Source organism: Apteryx rowi, unplaced genomic scaffold, assembly GCF_003343035.1.
Source record: "Apteryx rowi isolate R43461 unplaced genomic scaffold, aptRow1 scaffold_667, whole genome shotgun sequence".
NCBI lineage: Eukaryota > Metazoa > Chordata > Aves > Apterygiformes > Apterygidae > Apteryx > Apteryx rowi.
Window position 1 is genome coordinate 162,455 of NW_020450946.1, and position 10,182 is coordinate 172,636.

The window sequence follows — 10,182 nt, forward strand, 5'->3', positions numbered from 1 at the left end:
TGTAAATCCACTCTGCAAATTGAGTCATGCTAGTGGTTTGGGATCTAGATAGAATGAATTTTAACTGCTTCTTTTTAAGTCTTTTAGATAAGAAGAAAGAATTTTTCTAAAAAATACTCACTTGACAAGATTTTCTTGGATACAGTTTGCTTCAGTCAAGGTAGCAGAAACAAAAATGCTAATAGAGAATAAGTACCTTGTTTAGAAAATACACAGAAGCTTAAAGACATCTTCTTTAGAAAAGTAGTAATACATATCTGGAGTAGATGATGTTGTAACAGGTATCAGTATAAGTTGGGAAATAGGAATCAAGATAAAACATTATATGCCATCACAACATTTCAAAATGAAAGAACAATAATGGGAAACTGAGAAAAATAAAAAAGCCATTTGCATCAAAGGCAAAATAGGATCTACTACTGTAAAACACATACAATATGAAATAAAATTAAAAGCACTTCACAAAAAGCACATTTACAGAAGCAGACAAAACCTGTAAGGGCGAAACCTCTCAACTTCAGCAAAGAAAAAGCACAGAGTGACCATGCTTTTCAATGGCTCTGTATGGATACAGAACAAAATAACACAAAATTAATACTTCAATATTATTTTATATACTGGAACTTTTATAGATATATGCAATGAACAGAATTAACAACTACTGGGAAAGTAATAACTGCACTGCTGGGTTTTGATGACTGTCTACTAAAGCAGTGAAGAAGCAGAAGTGGGAAGTGTTTGACCTTGTGACCAGAGGACTAGGTTAGAAAACAAGTCGGGTTAAGACAAAGCACAGAGTCAGCCTGGCCCCTAAAACAACGCATTTTGAAAGGAGAAATCATAAACTGACTGTTTTCTAATGCTGCTTATGCCATCAATTGGAAAGGGATTACTCTTAAGTATTTCAAAATGACACTTCTCTGATCACTTTGGGAAGGAATATACACTATGTCTAAAGATTGGATTTGATGATCCAAGAAGTCCATTCCAGTCCTATAGCCTTTCTATTCCAGAAAGTCTAGTTAAAAATAAAAATGGTTTCATGAACCAACGTGAAAAAAAAACAGAGGATCTGACACAGAATGAGTAGAAAGCTACTTCTGTACATTACATCATTAATGGACACATGCAATCATCACTGTCTGTTTTTTAAACAATCCTTGAATGTGTGAAACATCATATTCTAGTTAATAATTACTAATTTGCTGATGCAATTTTTGTGGTGTATAGCCAAGCTATGCATTTTTGCTTCAGTTTTCACTGGTGAAAGACTGAGAGACTCTGATGGAAACTTCAAGTTCTCCTTTGAATCCTGAGATGCAGCAGGTTAGACTCTTCCAGAACATGTAATTTATCCCTTTCAGAATAAAGAAGCTTGAATTTGACCCTAAAATATTTTACATTTCCTACTGTTCCTCCATTCTCCTAAAAGATCTTGAGTTTACTAATCTCTGTCAGGAATTTTTTTTACTAAAGTAAAAAAAAAAAAGAAATTAATAGATTTATACTGGCAATAGTTTTACCGCAGGTTTTTCACTGGACTCATTTGGTACTTTTAATTTTTTTTTAAATACATGCTACTGCCAGAAAAGAGAAACCTGCCTGCATTTCAGTTGTCAATGTAAAAATGCAATACACCCTCCTTAAAATTTGTCAATTTAACTATAACATACCTACATACAAAACCATAACTAATCTTCTCCTGGAACTACCCAAGTTTACATCCATAGTTTGAGACAGGAACTGAAAGCAGCATTCTTCACATTAAACATATAGAATGGTGAACTGAGTGGAACCCCTTCACATATATTCAGTATGAAAGCAAAGGCCAGAATTTTTAAAGACTTAATGCAAATAGCTTAATCTGGGCAGAAGAGGAATCAAAGTTTGTAGAGAGAGGAAAAATCTTGTATTAGAGAAAATGTCATAGTTGACAAGGGCAGACACTTTTATGCATACAGTTCCTTTATTAGATTCAGCAAAAAAATAGAATCATTATGTTAATCAATTAAACAATGCAAAGGAAATAGGTAGTTAGCAGGAAGGGACAAAGAAGTACAAACTTGCAACAGACCATAAAACCAGTATCTCTATAGAATTTATGATTATTAGTAGCTAGTCTACTGATTGTAGTTGTAATTGGAACTGAAATGGTGTTAATGAAAAATGTTCTCCCACTTGTAACCAAGCGTTTCTGTGTACTGACTGTGCAAGCTCCATTTGGAGCTCAGTGAAGCTTTAGTTTCACCTGAAGAGCCTGTGTAAGAATATTCTGTGGATGGATGCAGTATGTCATATTTTGGGATGAGTACATATAGACTCCACTGATTTTGATCATTCTGTTGTGGGAGGTAGTGATTATAGACACTGTGGAGATTTGTGGACAGATTGTACATTTGTTGCTCTGGCAAAGTCCAGATCAAATATCAAATCTATGTTAACCGTTCAATAACACTGCGTGTTTAAAAAACAAACTGAATATGATACAACAATGATACATTTTGTTACTTGTCACATAAAGGGCCAAAATAATGACTTATTTAGAGGCATCCTATGACATTTAAGTGATACCAGCACAATATTTATTAATGGATAAATAAAACTTTAATGAAGCCTGAAGAAAAGCCTTTTCTCTTTACCAGTAGAAGATTTACATCAATTCTAAGGCCATTTATGCCAGAATTTTCTGAACAGAGTGGATGAATGTGAAATAGGTGGTGTCAGCTAGTGGGTTTTCTTTAATATTAAAGTACTAATATATTATACTATACATTGCTGAGGAGCTGATAACACTAACATGATTGCCCAAATCTTTACAGTTGCTTTCATAATAACTGAAAATATACAATAGTTGTCAAAACATACCACTTCATGCAGAATCCGAGCTTTACAGAAAGACAATCAGAAAAATTTGACATGGTGTGTTCTAAGAAGCAAAACTGAATGTGTGTACTTTCCCTTTTTTCCTTTGTATTGCGACATCCTCATATAGTTATTACAAACTTGAATAATCAAGTTACGATTATTTAAAAAAAGTGAACCATTCCTAGAATCAATTTAAAAAAAAACAGGTCAACATTAAAAAACATGATTTTTTTTTAAAATAGATAAAGGAATGAGAAGTTTCCATTTAGTAAATGCAAATTAAAGGAAACAAGGAAAGAAATGCTCAATTTTGGGGAATCCTGTTCTCAAAGAACCTAAAAGGTATCACTGAGCAATGATGAAACCAAGGAGATAGATTTTAAATTTGTGAGAGTTCACTGGATTTATCAGAATTAAGTGATACTGAAACAACTATGTTAAAGTTACAATGTCAATTCTCACAAATCTGAGAACAAATGACTGCAGAGACAGTCTGCTTTTATCTCATTTTAGCAGATTGATACAATGATTTAAAAGGTCAACTCAATTCACACTAATGTGTAAAATGGAATTTTTATCATGTGAGCATTGCATGAAGATTCTGAATTAAGTCATTTGAAACTGGTCACATATCAAACGTACTGCTCCTCAGGGATAAAATAGTTTAGATTGTTCATTATGACTTACACCAGCAAATGACACAAAATATTTCTGCTATTAACCACTTTTTTTTGGTCATTAGTAGCAATCAGAATATATGTATTTTTAGCATATCCATATGGATTACAAATATTTTTTGTGGTTAGATATGGTACTCATTGCCAGTTCAAAATGCAGTAATGATAATGGATCACACTGCCACCCAAAGGGAAGGTACAGTGCTTGACTTGACCCACAAGAAGAAAAGAAGGGGGACAGCCCTTTCTGAGGTATTACTGTGCACACAATTAGCTCAGTAAGAGTCAGCTAGAGACACTGTCTGTCTCAGATCATTTGGATTTTTCCATCTGTTTTCATGAGCAGCAAATGTCATCTTCCCTTTGAGCTTCACAAAGTTTTGCCTTCCTAACTGATAGTTATATTCAAAGAAGTACATATCAATGCTACAAGATCAAAAATATACTTTCAGAAAACTAATAATTTTCTGGGCAAAATGTGGGTGTGTCTTTGCTTAGGAAAGCATCTCTGATTAATAATTGTAGCAAGTGAATTCAAATTTGACTTTAAGGTTTTCTAAAGTTTTATATGAACCTCTACAAGCCTGATAAGTATGGAAGATGCCTTTGAATGGAGGCAATGGCCTTACTCAATCTCAGTTATGAAGCACACTTGAGAATCATGCTGGCAGTGGTGAAATACTAAAAGGTCAAATTCTTCACTGCTAAATTATTTCCTTCACATCTTAGATAGCCAGCTTTTTAAAGACATTATTTGTGGCAATATAAAAATCATTTTTATAATATTAAATTCTTCATTTAATATAACAGAGAAAATAGAACTATGATTGCAGTACGTAAGCTGAACTGTTTCCAATATAGTGCTATATCTCCTTAAAAACTTGAGTTTTTACTTGAAGTATGAAAAAGAGGTAACCACAGAGTATTGTCCATCTTTCATTTACTGCATGAAAATAAGCGTTGCCCTCATACTTACATTTTTTTTCCAATTTGTGGTTTCCTTTAATCAAATGCAAAGATAAGACTTCCATACATAAGACTTCCACTAGCTTTAGACATAAGTGTGTGAGATATGCAACTGTAAGATATGAAACAATAAGCTTACAAGTTATAAGCTTCTTATTTGTTGCTACCTCTAATAAGACCCCTCCCCTACAAAAAAAAAAAAAAAAAGAGCCTAAAGAGCCTAAAGCATATTTCAAGCCTATGTACAACCCATTCTGCAGAAAGCTAAAGGATCTGAAATATAAGAACAGGAAGATAAAGATAATGCAGAGGCATGGAGAGGAGAAAAGTATTTCTCTTATCTTGGGCATTTTAGCATAATGTAGCATTATTTTGCATTTCCCCCATTAATTTTAATCTTCTCAACCTCCTCTTTCTAATTAAAAAAAATTCACTGAAGGTCATTTGTTTGCACATGAGAAAATATGATCAAGACTGCAAGCCCTTTTGTTTCACTGTTACTGAATGCGACTCATTTATGCATAACAAAGTCAAAGATGTATCACATGAAAAGCTTCTTAGTCACATGAAAAGCTTCTTGTCACATGAAAAGCTTCTTATCACATGAAAAGCTTCAAATTATTTATCTGTGAAATAAGATCTTTACAGATTCACTGTAAGTATGAATGAATTTTATGCATGTGACCTTAAATTCTTTAGTAAAGAAACTTATCAAAGGCAGGATATTTAGTTCTCTCAGCTCTAAAGAATTCACATTAAAAGATTACATATTAGTAAAGAAAAGGGTCAAAAGAGATGTGTGAGGACAAAAGAACCTTAACTTTTCTCTTTTTGCTAATTAACTTATTACTTCAAATTATCCTGTGTATATTTCCTGTATATAAGTGACATTGATAAACTGTGTATTGGAGGCTGACATGCTGGATTAGCGACTGGTAAATAAATGAAGTATAAGTAACTACTAATTTTGGACATAAGTATTCTAAAAAACACTATTTTTATTGTCCACACCATAGCAGAATAGATTCTAACTCAAGAAAGAAGTAGCAGTTTAATGCATCTTGATACAATTTGAAACTCATTTTGAAGTTCAGGAAGGAAAAGGCTGTTCTTTAGATTCACTTCTAAAAGCCACAATAAAGCCTCAAAAACATACTAACTGGCTTATTCTGTAACAGGTATGGAAGAGTTTAGGAGCAAAGTATAGAACATGAAGTATAGTTAATGTAGGAGGGTTATAGGATTTGGAGAAAAATTTCACAAGGTATAGAATTAACTTGTATGAATTCTAAACTCATGGAAAATTATGTCTCCAAAGGTAAATATAAACTAGATTACTGTCTACAAAAAATCCTGCCCTAAAAGAAAGTAAATATAACTAAACAATATCATATATTCACAAGAAGGATGGATTGATCAAGGACAGAAACATCTTATTCAAGTCCATTCCAAACAACTCTTTGACAAATGGAAACATAAAGGAGGGACTTCAGAATACTCATTACAATGAGCTGAGAAAAAAACCCAACCAACTATAATCTTTAATAAGTATCTAAAATAAAGAAATAGCAGCCATATGTCTGTAGGTCAATCAAAAGCCCTGATAGTAAAAATTACAGAAAATTTAAGACAGGAGGAGGAACTGTATATATTTGAATGGACCATAATGAAAAAGTTCTACTGAAAGCTGTCTTAAATGAGCTTTTCTGCTCTAAATCAAATTTTCTTGGACCATCACTGAAGAGCTTCTACTCTGTGGCCTTTTGATATGCATCCTGGAATATATAACTAGACCAAGCTGTTATTCAATACTAGACCTTGAATCTGCTGAAGAGCATTCAGAAGGTTTAGAAATTGTGGACTGACAGATGGACTGACATATGCCTTAAGATAGGAGCATCAGACTGACAAACCCAGAGCAAACCCAGGGCAAAAGTATCATTCCTGACAATGACTTTTCTGCTATAGCTTCTTGAGGAAGGGAAGATGGCATTTCTGTTAGAAATTTGTGGATTGACCATTAAAACAGGCACAACTGAGTTATATTCAGCTAGCAACTTCCCACAGTACCTCTGTAATAATCTTCAGAGATCATATAAAAGATGCCAAATAATAAAAGAGATCCATTTCATGATTTTAAGAGACATTCTTGGAAAGACTCTGTGAAAGTACTGATGAAGTTGCAGTTTTCCAAATTATTTTCTGATTCCTAACTTATCTCCTTAAAATCATACTAAAGAGCCTGAACCGGTCTTAACATTTGTGTCACTGAAAAGGGGTATGTTGGTGAAAATCTGCATTTTCGTTGTAATAGGCACTCGTTTCATTGCGCAACAAAGAAGGCATTGAGATGGTAGATTCACAAGTGCCTTCAAAAGTGGCTGTGTCACTAACCTTGTGCCACAGGATGGACATCACTGTCGATAATGATCCAAAAGAAGTTTTTTCCAGTTCCAGAGCATCTATTACATAACCATAAGTTGTAAAAGTAGCTGGAATTGAAGAATTGTAGGTAGCATGGAATACAGTATCAGACAGAATGAAGCCAATATAGAATATTAAATAGATGGAAGCCTACTATTGTTATATGACACCAAATGTTCTCAATCAGATATTACTAGCATCATCCACATTTAGTGATAATGGTTGCCGATCATGCAAAAACGTGGTTCAGCAGATGTCAATATATCACAGTGTTGGTAACATTTTGCAAGGATAGTGTTAGCTAGATTAAAGAATAGTGACACAGACATTTTCTTATCCAGTAACAGAGAGAGAGGCTGGTGTTGAGCCCATCTGCTGCTATATTGGGCAGGAAAAATGATACTTGCTGAAAGATAAATGCAACGAAGTCTCTGAATACTTAATCATATAGCCTTTTGGCACTCAAAAGTAACTATTATTTCAGCAGTAACACTTAACCAGACTAACTGAAGTCAGTTCCGGAACTGTATCAGGAAATTTCTGAGGTTTGTTTTTACTGTATATGTTATGTTGGCACAATAATTTATATGAATAAATATCAGATCAATTTTTGAAAAGATTCACAATTATAAGTCTTCCAAATCAAAGCTCTGAATTAAGAAAGTATTTACTATTATAAATACTTTCATTATGTTTATCACTCTTTAGAACACCATGGTCATCTAGTCATCTATATAACAAAACTTACAGAAAATTTGTGTAAGTTATATTCAACTGCAAGCAAACAGGCATACTATAGCTAGCATTGTTTTAACTGTGCATACCCTTGAAGCTTAATTTTGAAGACAATTATCCATTATATTAACCCAAACCTTTACTATTAAAATACAAAAAAAGTTAGATCTTTTAAAAAGGCTGAGACTGAACACAAAATTCATTTTTGATATACAGGAAAGATGCTAATATTATACTTGCATATAGGAAAGACCTCTTCACAGCAAACTCAGATTTAAAGGTCACAGTTCTGGGGTAGGCTGAAACACTTCATTCTAGTCCAAGGCCATCAGTCATTACAAACCACAATTGTTTCCTCCAATGGGAACACGTCAAGGGATGTGGTCTTTCCTGTCTCCTCTTTGAAAAAGCCACAAAATTGATAAATCTACTATTAACTTCAGCATATGTGGTATTACACTGGTTATAAAAATAAGTTATTTTCTTAGTTTTGCATCTTTTAAAAGTTAAGATTATTTCATTATATAGAGTCTTTTACTTTTCAGTAAAAGCCTGAGAAATAGGTTTACTACTGGACTGTACAGAAGTAAGTAACTGAAAAGACTCCAGTTCACAGCATTCTCAGAAAAGTTATTTTCCTTTGATCACAGAGAATGAACAGACAGCAACCATGGACACATAGGCAAACCTTCATACTGTATTTTAGAATGAAAACCGAATATTCAGAAACTTCCCAGTACTGATCTACTTCATATTCAAAACCTCTCTGCAGCACTTTCAATATCCATAATAAGAATTTTTAATAACAAAATAACAAAATATTACTTTTTTCAGTTTTTTTCCCCCATCATACCCATTTTCTTCTTTTTCTAGGCAATAAATATAATGCTAGACTACATATATAATGCACTGCAAAATTTTTGATATTGTCAGATCCAATATATGTAAACCATTATAGAAACTTTTCTAAGAAACCAAGTACAAATACAACAGTAAATGTTCATTATTATTTTTAACTGTTTGTAATAAACATGTAACTGGCCAAATCTGTAATTGATTTCCTTAAACTGATACCACAGCTACAACACTTTTCGTAAAAGAAAGCTTTAATGTAATAAATGCCTAAGCAAGTTACAAGCTACTTTGAAAACTTGTACATACAACATTTACTGTGAGGAAAGAAATGTGCTTTGTACAATTACAAAATAAGCTGAAGCTTCTGGATAAGAATCTGTTTATGAGTCTTTTCCTGAAGCATTTAATCACCACTAACCAAGTAAAAATACTGCTGTGCCCATGTCCCTGCTTTGAAGGATTCTACACATTTATTTTCAAAACAACAATGAAATGTACTCTTACACAGTGTACACTACCTTTGTGGAGGTACATCTAGAATTTCCTCTGTCATTCAAATTAAAAAAAACACATCATCATTGAATTGCAGCCAGTAAACAAAGGTGAAAATTGTTTTTTCCCTGAGGTTCTTTCTAGGAATTCCTTCCATAAGCTGCTACATTTTAGTATAGCCCACAAAGTATATTTATTACTCTGACAGGTGCACAGGCTTGATCAAGGTCCACATAGTCTGCCTCTCCTATGACTATATAAAGACTATTATGCCAAACAATTTGGAGTTAAAAACATCTTCCAGTTTGAACTTCAATGCAGACAGACTTTACGGATCTTATATCAGAAAAAGCTATCTGTCCTTAGGCATAAATTTTGTAATGTATGGACATACATGGTGATTGATCAATGAAGGAAAAAAGTTGATTGAAATACTTTGATATTCGAGAACTCTGTGGACTGAATGAAAACACTACTCCTATTTGAAGAGGATCTTGTTTCTTTGGAGACTATATTTGCACTGGTTCATTGATAAGTTCTTGAAGAATTTGGTGCATCTTTCACTTAAAAACATTTTGATCCATTTAATTTTTCATTAGTAACAAACAGTATCTTTCTCCCAATTTCCTCATCTTGAATTTAGATGTGATACCATGCAGATGCAATAACCTCTCTTCTATTAATTGCACGTTTTTATTTTTTTTATGTATCTAAATATAACTACATACTCAAACACAGTTCTCAGCTTACATACATGGCAATTCAAGGAAAACTGAATTTTGTTTTCCCAGACTGATAAACACTATAAATTTGTCTTGCATCTCAAAAGGAATCTAAAATGTTTCAGATTTCTAAAATGATGGTGGCAAAACTTTTGTTTATGACTTCATTAAGAAAACATATTCAGGTTATTCTTCAGCACTGACAAATATTGAAGCATGTTGCATCACAGCAACTTCAGATTTTTCTGAGTGGATGAAAAAATATGCTTGTGCTATGTCCTACAACACACATGTTCCTCAGCACTGTAAAATTAGAAGAACACGAGATGATAGAATAATCTTTCTGCCCTTTCACTTCTTCGCAGCCTTTGTAATTGTATTTGATTGGGAAAAAATGTGTAAATACAAGGCAAAATCTGGTCCAAAGTCTTTTATTTTTGAATCTT